The sequence below is a fragment of the Monopterus albus genome, unplaced genomic scaffold (genome assembly GCF_001952655.1).
Source record: "Monopterus albus unplaced genomic scaffold, M_albus_1.0 scaffold15.1, whole genome shotgun sequence".
NCBI lineage: Eukaryota > Metazoa > Chordata > Actinopteri > Synbranchiformes > Synbranchidae > Monopterus > Monopterus albus.
In genome coordinates, this window is record NW_018127895.1 from 1,606,392 (window position 1) to 1,619,486 (window position 13,095).

Genomic DNA, 13,095 nt, shown 5'->3' on the forward strand with positions numbered 1-13,095 from the left:
CTCAGGAACGCTCCAACATCATAGTCACAAAGAGAAAACTGGGCTTCAATACAAATGGGAAGTGATGTGAGGTTGTCTGTGTGGTTAAAACCGACTCCTATTTTTCTGGTTTAAGGCTGACGAGCAGACACTGACAACTCAGAAATCATATCCTTAGCCATGCTAAGTTTTTCTCTTCTGCCTTTACGCATAATGTTTAGGTCTCTTCAGGTGCTTGAGAAGGTAATATGCAGGGAGAACACCTGCCACCTTCCTTACTTTCTCTTTCCTTTATCTTCTCTTGGCTTCTTGATTGACCCACTTGCTCCCACATCATTATCCTTGCTGCTCTCCTCACTACAGTAAATTTCTCCTTGGTCTCATTCTCCTGTCTTCATCCTTCCACCAGTCCTCCTGTGATATGTCCCCTGTCTGCCCCCCCCCTTCTCTCCCTTCATGTGACCCATCATTGCCCTCTTGCCAGTCTCTATTATTTCTGGCTGCCCAGTGACCTGGTCAGGCTGGTGCTCCAGGGCTCCAGGCAACCTGTGTTATGACAGGTAACACTGGGCTGCACACTCTCTCCGGTAATATGTGGAGGTCAACCTGTCATAACTGTCCACATTTCCACTGCGCACACACACAAATGCCATGATTCGTTGTGTATGGATAACTGCCAGACAGCCCTAGCTGTAACCTTACACTCAGCAAAAGTGAGCAATGAGGTGCAGTAGAGTAGAAATACACCTTTCTCCATTCTGTTCCTTTGTGCTTGCAAAACAACATATTTTTCTAAAGGTCTTACATGATGTGTTGCTTTTAGGCCTTGGCAGCCAGTAGAAATGCTGTAGTTTTTCCTGTTTAGCACAGAGGAGGACTTAACTGGGCAGTGGCTGTTAACTACTGCTAGACTCCTCTCTCTCCTGGCACAGCCTGCACCCTGTGTTAAGAGCCACTGACAGTTGCTGCCCTGAGGGGGTTAGAGGACAGAGTCAGCCAACATCAGACCCTCACAGCACCTCCAAGATAATCTGCTTAAGTGACAGAGAATATGTTCTGCATTATTTGTCTTCTATATCTGTTTTTGGCTTGTAGGTTGAGACGCCAAGTTACAATTTGTTCCATTTATAACAATTTTTAATGCTATAGGATAGTTTCAGTGGAGGGTCCAAGTATGTTTCCTGCTTGTGATGGGTCATTTCTGTCCAGCTAATGAGTAGCCAGGTTTGGTAAGGCTCAGGGCCAGTAATGAGAACAGTCTTCCTCTACCTGACCGAACAAGCTCTATCCACCCTGGACAAGATGGTAGTGCCCCAGTAGTTGATCAGCAGTTGTTGTTACCGTGGCATGCTCCTGGCTCCCCATCTGATTCAGGGCAGAGCCCCACTCTGCAAGCCTTGTGAAAGCCAAGGGGCTGGCATGGGTTTGTCACACCAGGTTGACATTTCTGGCAACTTTGCCAGGGCACCACAGCACATTTCGTCCTCCTGGACAAGTGGTGTGGGAGTGAACGTGTCAACTCGGGCAGATGGGCAGGCGTCAATGCCAACTGCACTGGACCGTACTGGACCGCTGGCCTGGCAACTGTCATCCAGCCAGCCAGACGTAGTGCTTCCTGGCACATAGTGGAGGGGCAGGTGTCTCCCTCTAGCAGTGAGCTCCGGGAACATGTGTACCTACCTGCAGTCTTTGTGCCTGTCGGTGTGAGAGTAAAAAAAAAAAAAAAGATCAAACCATATGATTTGTTGCTACATAAGTATGTATAAAAGCTTTAACTGATTTTGAGAGTGAAGTAGTTCAGAACGGCCAACAATAGAATGAAAACATTTAAACAAGACGGTGCAAAGAAGACTGCATAGAAAAGTGAAAAGCCACATGTACCTTGTTTTATTTTCAGGCAGCTCTGATTTTGATATCCTGGAAATCTAGGGCTGCCAATACTAAATTGAAATTGAGCAAAACAAAACAAGCTTGAGCAATAGTCAGACTTTTAAGACTGAAAAATATCTGACTTGAATGTGAGACTGGTGAGTTGGTATCTTAACAGCTCTTAACAGTATCATCATACATTAATAAAGCTCTACACTAACATGTGTATGCATGTTTTCTGCTGACATATGTACTCAACATTTTGACTCACACTGGTCTCATTAAGTATATGGACAAGTAGCTGTTCTTTATGTATGTTGTATATATCTATAAAACACAACAGAAGGTTATAAAAGGACAAAAGGCAAAAAATAAGATCACGATTCATAATTCGGAATCTTATTCATAAAATTCATACATTCACAATAATTACTCCAGACTAAAATACCAGCGATGAGTGAGTCAATGTGTGGGAGTTTTTCACTTTTATTAAAGCAGCTCTTTAGAAGAACTTAAATTTACTAAATGTGTGGCCCACATGGCAACTGTAGCCAGAAACAAGCACAGCAAAATGAGGTCTAATTGAAGCATAATGGATGCTGCGGAAATCCAGCCCATTGTTTTGATACAGATTTTATAAAATGGGTCAAGTCAGTAGAAATCTTGACATTTGAAAACAACCATGAATATAATTATTTCCATTTCCTTTTCATTAGAAAACTAAATTTAAGTTTAACTTTGTGATTTAATTTTCAAGTTTAGTTTCACATTTAATTTCATTATAACTGTGGCAGCCTTATTTAAAGTAGTAAACAAATGTATTTGTTCACTTCTAATTTCAGGTTTTCGTTTTGGCAGGAATGATGCATTTTCAAACATTAAGTAATGAAAAAAACAGATTAACTTTTTGTCATACATCATGCACACACACGGGCAATGAAAGCTCAACTTGATTAGATTATTACATTTTGTTATTGGCAGCCCTGGACTCCCACAGAGTGTGTGTGTGTCATCTTTTTAGTAAATGTCCAGTCTAATCATGCATAAAGATAATGTACGACTTTGAGGAATGACTCTGTCACTTCAGGGGTAACGAGAACAAAGACAAACACGCACACAAAAATAGGCTATTAGCTCAAGTATCCTGGATTTGTGATTTTATGTACATGTATGTCTGGATGTGTGCGTTCATCTCATACAATTTCATTACCGGTTACACCTGTGCTTCTGTAGCAGGGTAAGCCTGTGCTGTGCTGTGCATCCCAGCCAGGCCTGCTAGGAAGGAGAGCCATTAATCTTAGCTAAATCAAATAAATCAAGTGCACTTTAGAAAAGAGCTGTCAGTGTAATTGTTGTGATAGCCATTCCCCAGCTACTCCAGGGGGAGCTCTATTGAAAATTGTGCCAGGGAATGTACGCTCGCCACCGTCCAAAAATGCAAGGGCTTTGAGAAAAGATATAGCTGAGAGCGCCCTCCGAGATGAAGCCATCTGAAGCTTCCCAGTGAACACTGGAACATGATGAACACTTCGGGGAGAGATGAGACTGAAGTTTGCAGCCATGTTTTTGCCACACAGCCCATCATAGTGGGGTGCTCGGGCAAGGCGGCTGCAGCCAGTAGGCCCGTCTTTGTTTTTGATCTTCTTCAATGTTAAATGTGACCAGAACACCCCTAATGCTCTGCTCTGCAGTTGGCGCTGCCGTTAAACGATTTCGCTGAAGAGAAAGCCACCGCGGTGATAAAACATCAAACCTAATCTTCAGCACCATCCTGTGAGTCTGCGCAGAAAGAGCACAGTTTGGTATTTATACTTAAAAGAATGCTAAACCCTTTCAAGGAAACCATATTGGTGGTTGCAGGGATGAGACAGTGGAGATAATGGGGATGGAAAGAGCAGCATGTGAAAAGGCTGCGCTGCCCTTGGCTTCCCTCTCAGCCAATGAGGGTTAAATGACTATCTGGGCACCTTGGCAACCATTTCTGTGCTTCTTCTTTTTCCTCTAATTCGACTGTGAACGGGCTGAACAAGCTGCATTCATCAGTCAAACATGCTTTGGTTTTCTGTCAGAAAGAGCCAGTCTATCTACCAAGGAGCCTTGAAATATGTTTGTGTGCGCTCGGTCTCACAGGAACTATTTGTGAGTTTTGTTTCAGGCCTTAGATGTTTTTTTTATTGTTTATCATAAATACACTCTGGAGCTAAATACTTCACCTAGATGCTTCTAAGGGTTCCAGCAGATGGTGCCAGACTGTGTGTGTTTGTGTACAGAGGAGTGTGTTGACATCTAAGTGTGTGTCTTTATGCGAGAGCACTCGAGAGATGAAGAGAGTCCCTGTCACTCACCTTCACATCAGGTATGACAATAACCAGCAGAGAGGAGCAGGACAACGAGTTTTAGATAAGCAGAAAGCGTAACCCTCACAAGCACAGCAATCGTTTGTGCAGATGAAGGGTCAGGGAAGTTCGAGACCCATTATTGTTCCTATTTTTAATAAAGTTAAAAATATTTAAGTGCAACCTAGTTTGAGGCCGTGATGCAACGATTAGCCTCCATCTAACTTCTTGCCGCTCTCACAGAAGTAACAGAAAAAGTAACAGCAAAGGTTAGAAAATATGAGAAGACATGGGTGAAAGCGATCTCTGTTAATTTGTCTGGCCCCCTCTCGCCACAAATGAGAATGGATGGAGGGATTCCTGATGTCCTGATTGGAAGATGGATGAGTGTGCAACTGTGGCTTTAATTGATTGAAGACAGGAATTCAGTTAGGGATAATTGAATCATGGAAATCATTAAAAGCTCAAGTGCATGAAATAATTAGGAGCGCTAACCAGGTTGTAATCAACCCTCAGTGCAAATCATCTTTAGGATACGGTTAAAGGAGCCTTTTATCCTGCAAGATTTAAGATTCCTGACAGTTGGTGTAAAATTTCAAACCGTTCTTTTAACATAAAGGCACATTCAAGGACTTTGAAGCTGTTTTTTTTCAGTGACTCAGATCATATTTATTAATAAATGACCGCTCTGTTTGAATATTTCCGTTTACTTTTGGCTAATTGGTCTCCAGGCCAGTTTTCCCTGCTGCAGATTCCCAGGGTCAGCCGGGGGTCAGCGTTCTACTTCATTACTCCATCCAGGGAAATGAGGAGCCTGATTAGGTTGGGCTTGACCTTGGGCTATTCTGTTAAGCTCTCTCTCTAAGTAAGTCTCCTCACTTCAGATCTCTGCAGACCTGAATCATTGAAATCACTGTGGTTTAAAAAAAAAAGATTTTGTATTGATATTTCAAAATTAGCACCTTGTTGTGTTTTAATAGGAAGATTTTACTTGTAAACTGCTGAAGATGGGCGAGTGATATCTTTAGGTTCAGTGTCACAGGAGATGTGAATGAAGTGCAGCGCTGACTGTTACCCATAGAAACCAAGTGACCTATGGCTGGTGTCTGTCATAAAATGCCATGGTAACAGTGGAGCCTAACAGCAGGGGAGTTGGCTGGCTTGTGTCCTATCTGTTTCAAAGACATGATCATACTTAAGTAGTGCTGCTCTCCCTCTGCCCAGTGCCCCCTCCCTTTCCTCTATAATGTGTTTGTCATCCAGTTGGAGTGGCCTAGCACTAGCTTTATATTTTAGGCAGTAGCCAGCAAAGGGGTATGATTTCTCCCCCCCGCTGACTAAGGCTGCCCTAAGTCTGGGTATGCTAGACCCAGAGACTTGTGGGCAATCTCCCCCCAAACACCCCCTGCAGTGCTTCCTGAATCAGATTGCTGCTGACCCCCGCCAAGTGATGTCTCACCCTAGAGAACGGGGAACAGGCGCAGCAGGGGAGCGGGCAGACAGTGATGCTATGCCCCTGGGCTGGGCACCAAACATGCATGTAAATACATGGCCCGCCATGCATGCACAGATCAACTCAGAGCTGCAAATGAGCGACACACCACACAAGTGTGCAGATCATCTCTCACTGCTGCTCTCCCAGGTGTACCTCAGGTGTGCATAATCCTTTTCTGCTTTTTTGCACATAATTGACATTGACATCTTTGTTTTTGGCTCATACTTTGCATAATGCAGCCTGTGCAGACTCCTGCTCTCTATTACAGACTGACTAAACCTGGAATGCTATATTTGCCAATTTATGTTGATGCCTAGTTTTTTCAAAGAGGAATAGATTTATTACTCATCAAACAGCCTCAGTGTGGCCTTATTCTGCAGTTTTAGCCGTGGCTTCAACCCATGCCCAATCGATTCCAGAGGTCATTTTCTCTTTTGTGTGAACTGGTGGTCCTGCTCTGCAGCCTGTTCTGAAGGCTGTCTATGGCAGGACTTTGTGTGTTTATTTTTTCTCTTGGAGCAAAAAAAGGAAGGAGATCTGTATCCACTTAGCAAAGCCTCAACTCCTTCACAGGCTAAAAACCTCGATGGTGGATGGAGGGGCAGTGAGGGGGGGAGTCTTGGAAGTACTGATTTACTGTAAATGAAGGGAAAATGAAAGGGCAGAAAAGAATGAGGAGGCAAACTTGAGGAAAGAAAAGGAGAGTGCTGACTGAGGGGCAAAAGAAGAGATTCACTGTGATAGAAAATGTATATGGAGCATTAAAGGGAAAAACTAAGCGAGGTAGATGTAGTGAGCAAAATAGAGACAAAAGAGAGAGGCCAGGCAGCTGGGAGCTCCCACAGACATGCACTTCTGTCTAAGCAGCTTTCCTCTCAGGGCAGGGTCACGGCGGGTCACGGAGGGATTACACTTTTGGCAAACAAGAGGGAGCTCCTCTCTCACAAAGCCATGCACGACTCCCCCATGACTCTCAGCAGCTGTAATAAAGCCAAGGCAGCCTGAACCTACAAACAAAAAGCTAACACGCTATCGATCGACAGCGGCCAACTTTCGCGAGGTGGTGTCGAAAGGTCGACATTGTGCAGACAGCTCGGGCCGGGGTGAAGGGCTATTATTGGGACGAGGGAAAACTCTGGCATTTGGTCTTATCATAGAAATTCCTCACTTAGCTGACAATTTCACCAAATTGTCAGTGCAAGAACAGAGTTATTATTATTCAGCAAATGAAGAAAAACAGCCTCATGCAATGTGTGATATTCCAATCACAAAATCCAAATGAGGTTTTCTATCCTTTCAATCAATAGCCAGCCCCTGCAGTGCCTGCATGTCTCTTCACTTCCTAATCAACACTTCCACTCATAGGGAGGTCAGCTGAGCAGGTGCTCAGTGCCCTGAGCGCTGCTTTGAACTTAATTAAGCAGCTTTAAACACAGCCGAAAAGATTCATTAATACAGAGGCAAGATGAGCAGCTAGATGAGAACATGGCCCCTCAACCGAGGAGATTCGGCTTTGGATGGCTGTTGAACCCACATGGGTCAACATGGAGGGCACAGTGATGGAGGTCCCGTAAGGACTGCCAAATCCTTATGATCAGATTAAGGTTCCTCTAAAACTCCTTATTTTTGCTGCTAGAGCCTCAATCTTACTTGTATGAACCCTGTAATTGAGACTATTGCATGAAGAGATTTAAACAGCTAAACTACCTCTGGGCACCATGCAAGAAATGCAAAGAATGAGAGAAGCAGAGAGGTAAAGATGGGGGTGTTCATGTGCCTGGAAGGCTGCAGCATGCCACCAGGGTGCTGTGAGAGGCAGGGCCTGTTAAAGGAGAGCTCCAGACCAAGGTGTTCTATAGCTCGAGGGCTAACGGTGATAAATGAGTCCCTTAATGTCGGCAAACACTTTATCTCTGCTTCATCTGTTTTCATTAGGCAGGGCCAACCTTTGGCTGGGCGAGAACGTGCTGTAACTTTCATTACTACAACACAGAAAGGAGAGGTAGAGACCTCCCATTGGTCTAATAAAAACACCAACTAGACACCTTGACGGACCCTATTCCTTATTATTATGATGGCACGCCTCCGTTATAAATTAGAATGCTGTCCCCTCAAAGCTGATCACGCTTTTCCTTAACTTGTATCACTGCCTTCCTGCTGTACGAGTTCTACTTATATCTGCTTTTCTCTTCTTTTTGATTCCTTTTCAGACTTTGTTGTTCTTGTTGTTGTCACTGACAAAAATATTGAGTGGGCACCGTGGACTTTGCATTATTAGATGCCGATGCAGGGATATGATTTGTATTTTTAAGAAACCAGCCTCAGCACAAGGCCCATTTAGAAGCTGTTCTAGATCATATCACATTGTCATTGTCAGCAGATGGAGTTTGCCCAGTTCTTGTGGATCCCCCCTCAGTTCTTTATGGCTTCTCATCCATGGTGGTTTAAAAACTGCACTTTAAAGTTCATTCTTGACCCTGAAAACAGGAGTTGAGGAAACAGTTTCATCATATTTATAGTGGCACTCCTTGTAAGCTAAAATGAATGTTAGTGAAACGCGGATCTTCTTGAGGCTGGTCAGCGACTTTCACTGTGTTGTATCATGATGATAATGTTGTATTGTTTTACAACTAGGGTTGCAGTGGTATACTGCTTTCACGGTATACTGCTTTCACGGTATACCATCGTATGAAAATTGATGGTTATCTTACCATGCACATTTGCTTATTACTGGTATTATTACTCCCAACTGACTGTCAAACCCCACAACGGGCGCCATATGCGCGCACATGCAGCAGACAAATGGCAGAGAGATGGAGGCTGATGGCCCGTCACCCAACTCCATCCACCGCAAAAGAAATTAAAATCACCAGTGTGGGATTGTTTGGATATCCCAGAAACGAACACCTTCGAGAGCACCATCCCATCCCATAACAGCATATATATAGTATACCATTTTCTGCACGGAGTAGCCTACTTCTGCTTTAAATACATTAAGCACATTTTCGTGCGAGTACTTAACATTGTCGATTGCAGGACATTTACAGTGTGATTTTAGTTCTTTTCCTGAAGGATGTGAAAATAGTTCCTTTACTGCTGGTGCTAACATGCACATCAGTATATACACAAAACTTGAATGAACAAACAAGATGTTCAGCGCCATAAACTTAAGTACTAGATAAAAAAAATCTTAATGGATTGGATAAGATAGTTTCGTTAAATTATTCTTAAAGTCAAGATTAACTTGATGCGAAATACTTCCAATATTGTTTTACAGTAGATCAGAACCCCAAGAACTTAAATCCACTATGGCAGAAAAGCAACACATATTCACATTTGAGAGGTTAGAATATTTTCCATTTTGCTGACAAAACAACTTAACTGGTTATTAAAAGAACTGTATAATAATTTTCTGTCAATTTTCTAACGACTGCTTCAACCAAGAAGACAAAAGGAAGTGTTAAAGGTAAAATACACCTCTAAAAATGGACAGAGACAAGACAGACAACTGACGTAATATCTGGTGTAAGCTTTACTTTCAAATCCTGTTACATTTAGATCTGGCAAGTTGACCATAAAATAATGCCAAACAAAAACAAATACAAAACCAAAAAAGTACAAATTATCTATTTACCAGTTATCGTCACAACCCTGTACAGCCTTAACAATGGAGTAATAAAAAAAAGCTTTGTACAGCACATACCAATCTTTACCAAGTGCCAAAAGATAGAGGATAGTTGAGCCTTTTGTAATCATAAAACACAGCCAAACATCAAATGAACTGATTGTAGACAGTGCAGTGTGATGCAAACTAAACACAATCAAGGGGGTTAATTTTAAATGGTTAAGTGCTAAAGAACTAGAGAGAGGGCAATGTCATGCATACAAGTGCTGAAAAGGTGGTCACTGTGTGGCTTTCAGCGGGGCAACAAACAGAATAAGTGCTTAAGAATTGGTTTTCAAATGGCAGAGCCATGTTGCCTTATTATACATACACTCAGACTAGAGGGGGGGGGGACATTATGAAGTGCAGCCATGATTAGGCTGTCTTAAAAGGCAGACATGTTAAAAAGGTGTCAAGAGCAGACACATTCTTTATCTTTTTTCCTTTTGGACCCTGACAATTAGTTTGACTCATTCTCAGAAGTCTCAGGTGGTTTCCTTCCACCAAGTGGCACTAGAGTATAAAAGATACGTAGATAGACCAAGGATAAAGAGTCTGTGTGTGTTTGGAGGGATGCTCCTTTCACTCTAGAGACAGCATACCAGACATTGACAGGGCAAAAAGGAACAAACAAACAGTATAAAGAGGGAGGCAGTCGAGGACATGACGGATTCAATCCTAGCATCATATCCTGCGGCGAATTACATTTTGGTCTAGACAATTCGTGTTCTATGCCCAATCAACACTTTTTGACATAAGTAGAAAAATTAAAAAGCAAACAAATTATATTCATTATAAGAAAATCCAGGAGTAAAACAGACAAAAGGAAAAAGAGGAAAATAAAAAGTCCCTTTACAAATAAGGGATTTTGGCTTAAATGCCACTTAGAAACAAGCGCAATCAATAACGGATAAAGCTTTTTCAAAATAAAATGCTTGTATTATGCTGCTGTATCTCGCAAAACATACTTTGAGCGTTTAGCGGATAAATACATATTTTCATTATCAAAGTGCAGCACTGTGCAAAACTGGCTATCACAATTTAGCCTGGGACCTTTAGTTTCCAGGGAGAGCTTGACCTCTACTGTCTAATTCATGCAATTTGTATTCATTTACGTTCTCTAATTTCACAGAGGCAGACCCTTTCGCACCGCTAGAAATGCCTAAATGTGAACGTAGGGGGTGTTGATCGGGTCCTTTCCAGCAACTATTGTCTGCTTCACATTATGGTGACAGGGTAGATGTAAGTTTGCACTTAAAAAGCAAAATAAAAGGTTCAAGTGCAGTTGGCTTGAAGTGTAACTACATTAAGTGCAATTAAAATGTTTACAAGAGGGGGGAGGTGGGTGGCGGGGGGGAATAAAAAGCAGTACCGTGCCTGCTGGCCTAATAGAAGCCAGTGCCATTGAACGTAACGCTGTACAAGAGAATGGCTTTGCTTCATCATTGCACGCACAGGAGCTTTTTCTCACAATGCGTTCTCTAAGAATGTTAGTAGAAAATGTTTTATTATGATTTAAAAGGCTCAGTAAAAAAAGTAAAAATAAAATAAAGAAAAACAAAGAGACAGAAGGCCACCGAACATATTAACTTTCCAATCTTTACCGGCAGAGAGGACGTCCCTGCTCACACGTCTGTAGCACTTCTTTTTCATGTACATAAACAAAAATACATTCATTCAAGTCATTTTGGAACAGTTTTTTTCCTTTTTTTTTATACACAAAAATTACAAAAAGCTCCAAAAAGCACCATTGAATCGGCCTGTGGTGACCTTAGCTGTGGGTAGCTCGCTAACCCAGAGCTGGTCACCTCCACAAAAGTTATCTCATATATCTCTTCTAAGTATAGGTGCGTGATACATAGGTCTGCATATAATGCTGCGCTGATATCTGCCTGGTCTCAGAAATAATGAACAGCTCTGTCTAGTCACACATTCGCCGTCTGTAGGATTTCACTGCTTATTCACCTGTGAGTTGAAGTGCACTGTCAACATTTTGAATTCATGTAGTCAAATGTTTGGTAATGGCGTGCCATAGTAGTGAGTCGTAAAACCGGAAATTGAGCATTTTTGCACTTGTGGTTCCCTCATCCTGAACTCAGTGGGTTTTTTTTTTTTTTAAATAAGGTCTGTGGTTAACACAAGGCCAATACATTTTCATGCTTTGTTCTATGATATAAAATACATTAGTAAATACCGCACTCAAGATTTTTAATGCTTTTATGTGTCTTAAGAAAGGCGGTTGCTAACAAGTGGCTAAATGAGACTACAGATTAAATGTCATTACATCAAATGGAGTTTCATCTACTCACTAGCACAAAAGTAAATCCCTGCCATAACGTTTGAGGGCGCACAAACCACATTTTGAGCGCTACTCAGCATGTGGGAGCACGTGGGCACACGTTTTAAATGCAGAATCTGATTTGAAAGCGTAATCCTGGCCTTATTCGTGTCAGATTTTAAAGTTTTGAAAGTGCACAAAATTTGCTATTCAGTTTGCAAGTCAGAATTCAAAATGCAATTTTGTAAGAGTAGAAGATCCCGTTGCTCTCTCAGATCAGATTCTGCTATTACAAATCCATGCCTGCATGCTCTTAAATTCAGATTTTACAAACTCGATAGCACTTGAAATTTGTTTTGTGCACTTTCAAAACTTTTGGCACCAAAACCCGCTGGAAACATCTGACAGCGCAGACTCAGAGATGAGCGCACATACGTCCAAGATTATGCTTAAAATCATTGTGGCGTTTGGAGCTTTTTACTTCTGGCGATTGTATTCGGGCTTCAGAAAAGTGGTGTTCTCTTGTGATTATCTTGCCAAACAAAAGTTTTTCGCAGTGTCATAAATCGTTGTTTGCCACAGAGCTTATTTTCTGCAATAATCTAAAAGCCTATGGAAAAATCCCATTGCTTTTTTGTCGAGGGAACCAGGGTGATGCTGACTTCCGGGATGGCCTACAAAAAATGTCATCCCTACGACACTCTGTAAATGTGTCCATCTGACAGGTCATACTGAACACTTCCCATATTTATATTAGCACAGCTTATCTTCTGAGCTTAATAATAAAAAAAAGCTAGTAATCTATTTAAATAATTGTTCTGAAACAGATAAGATACCAGGCAGCAGCTATGCATATTATGGTTTCACCATTATACAAAAAAAAGGGAAGGGTAGGGCTACAAAACTATGTACAAGATTGATAAATAAGTAAGTGCGTGGTTTGAGGCGTTGCTTTGGAAACGTGCCTTATTCAATGAAAAGCGTTCTCTTTCACTCTTTCATTGGTTCTGTCCACGTTGCACCGCTAACACTTCAGGATATCTCAAATTTTGCTTCCTAATAACGTCAAAGCTAATTGAAACACAGAAACAGGCATGCTATTTTGATGCATAATAGCAATAGACAAAAATGCACTAAAATATAGCACTTGCAAGTTTTGTTTCATCTTTTGCAACTTTTTATCTCATCAAACAACTAAAGAAAAATATCTATAAAACTGAGATACGTTAGTTAATGCAACTGGGTCCAGGTCATTCAGATGTTTAAAAACTAAAGGTAATAGAGAGTAGTAGTTGAAGTAGTAATAATTCAATTGATAGAACTGATAAGAAAAGCAGCTTTTTGATATAAATGCATTTTTAGCATGTACAGCTTTTTTCCTCTTATAAATGTTTTTTTCCTTTCTTCAATATGTTTGTCTGGTCCAGCTTATTCTGCTGGTCTGATTGGAAAAGATGTTGCTCCCACTGCAGCT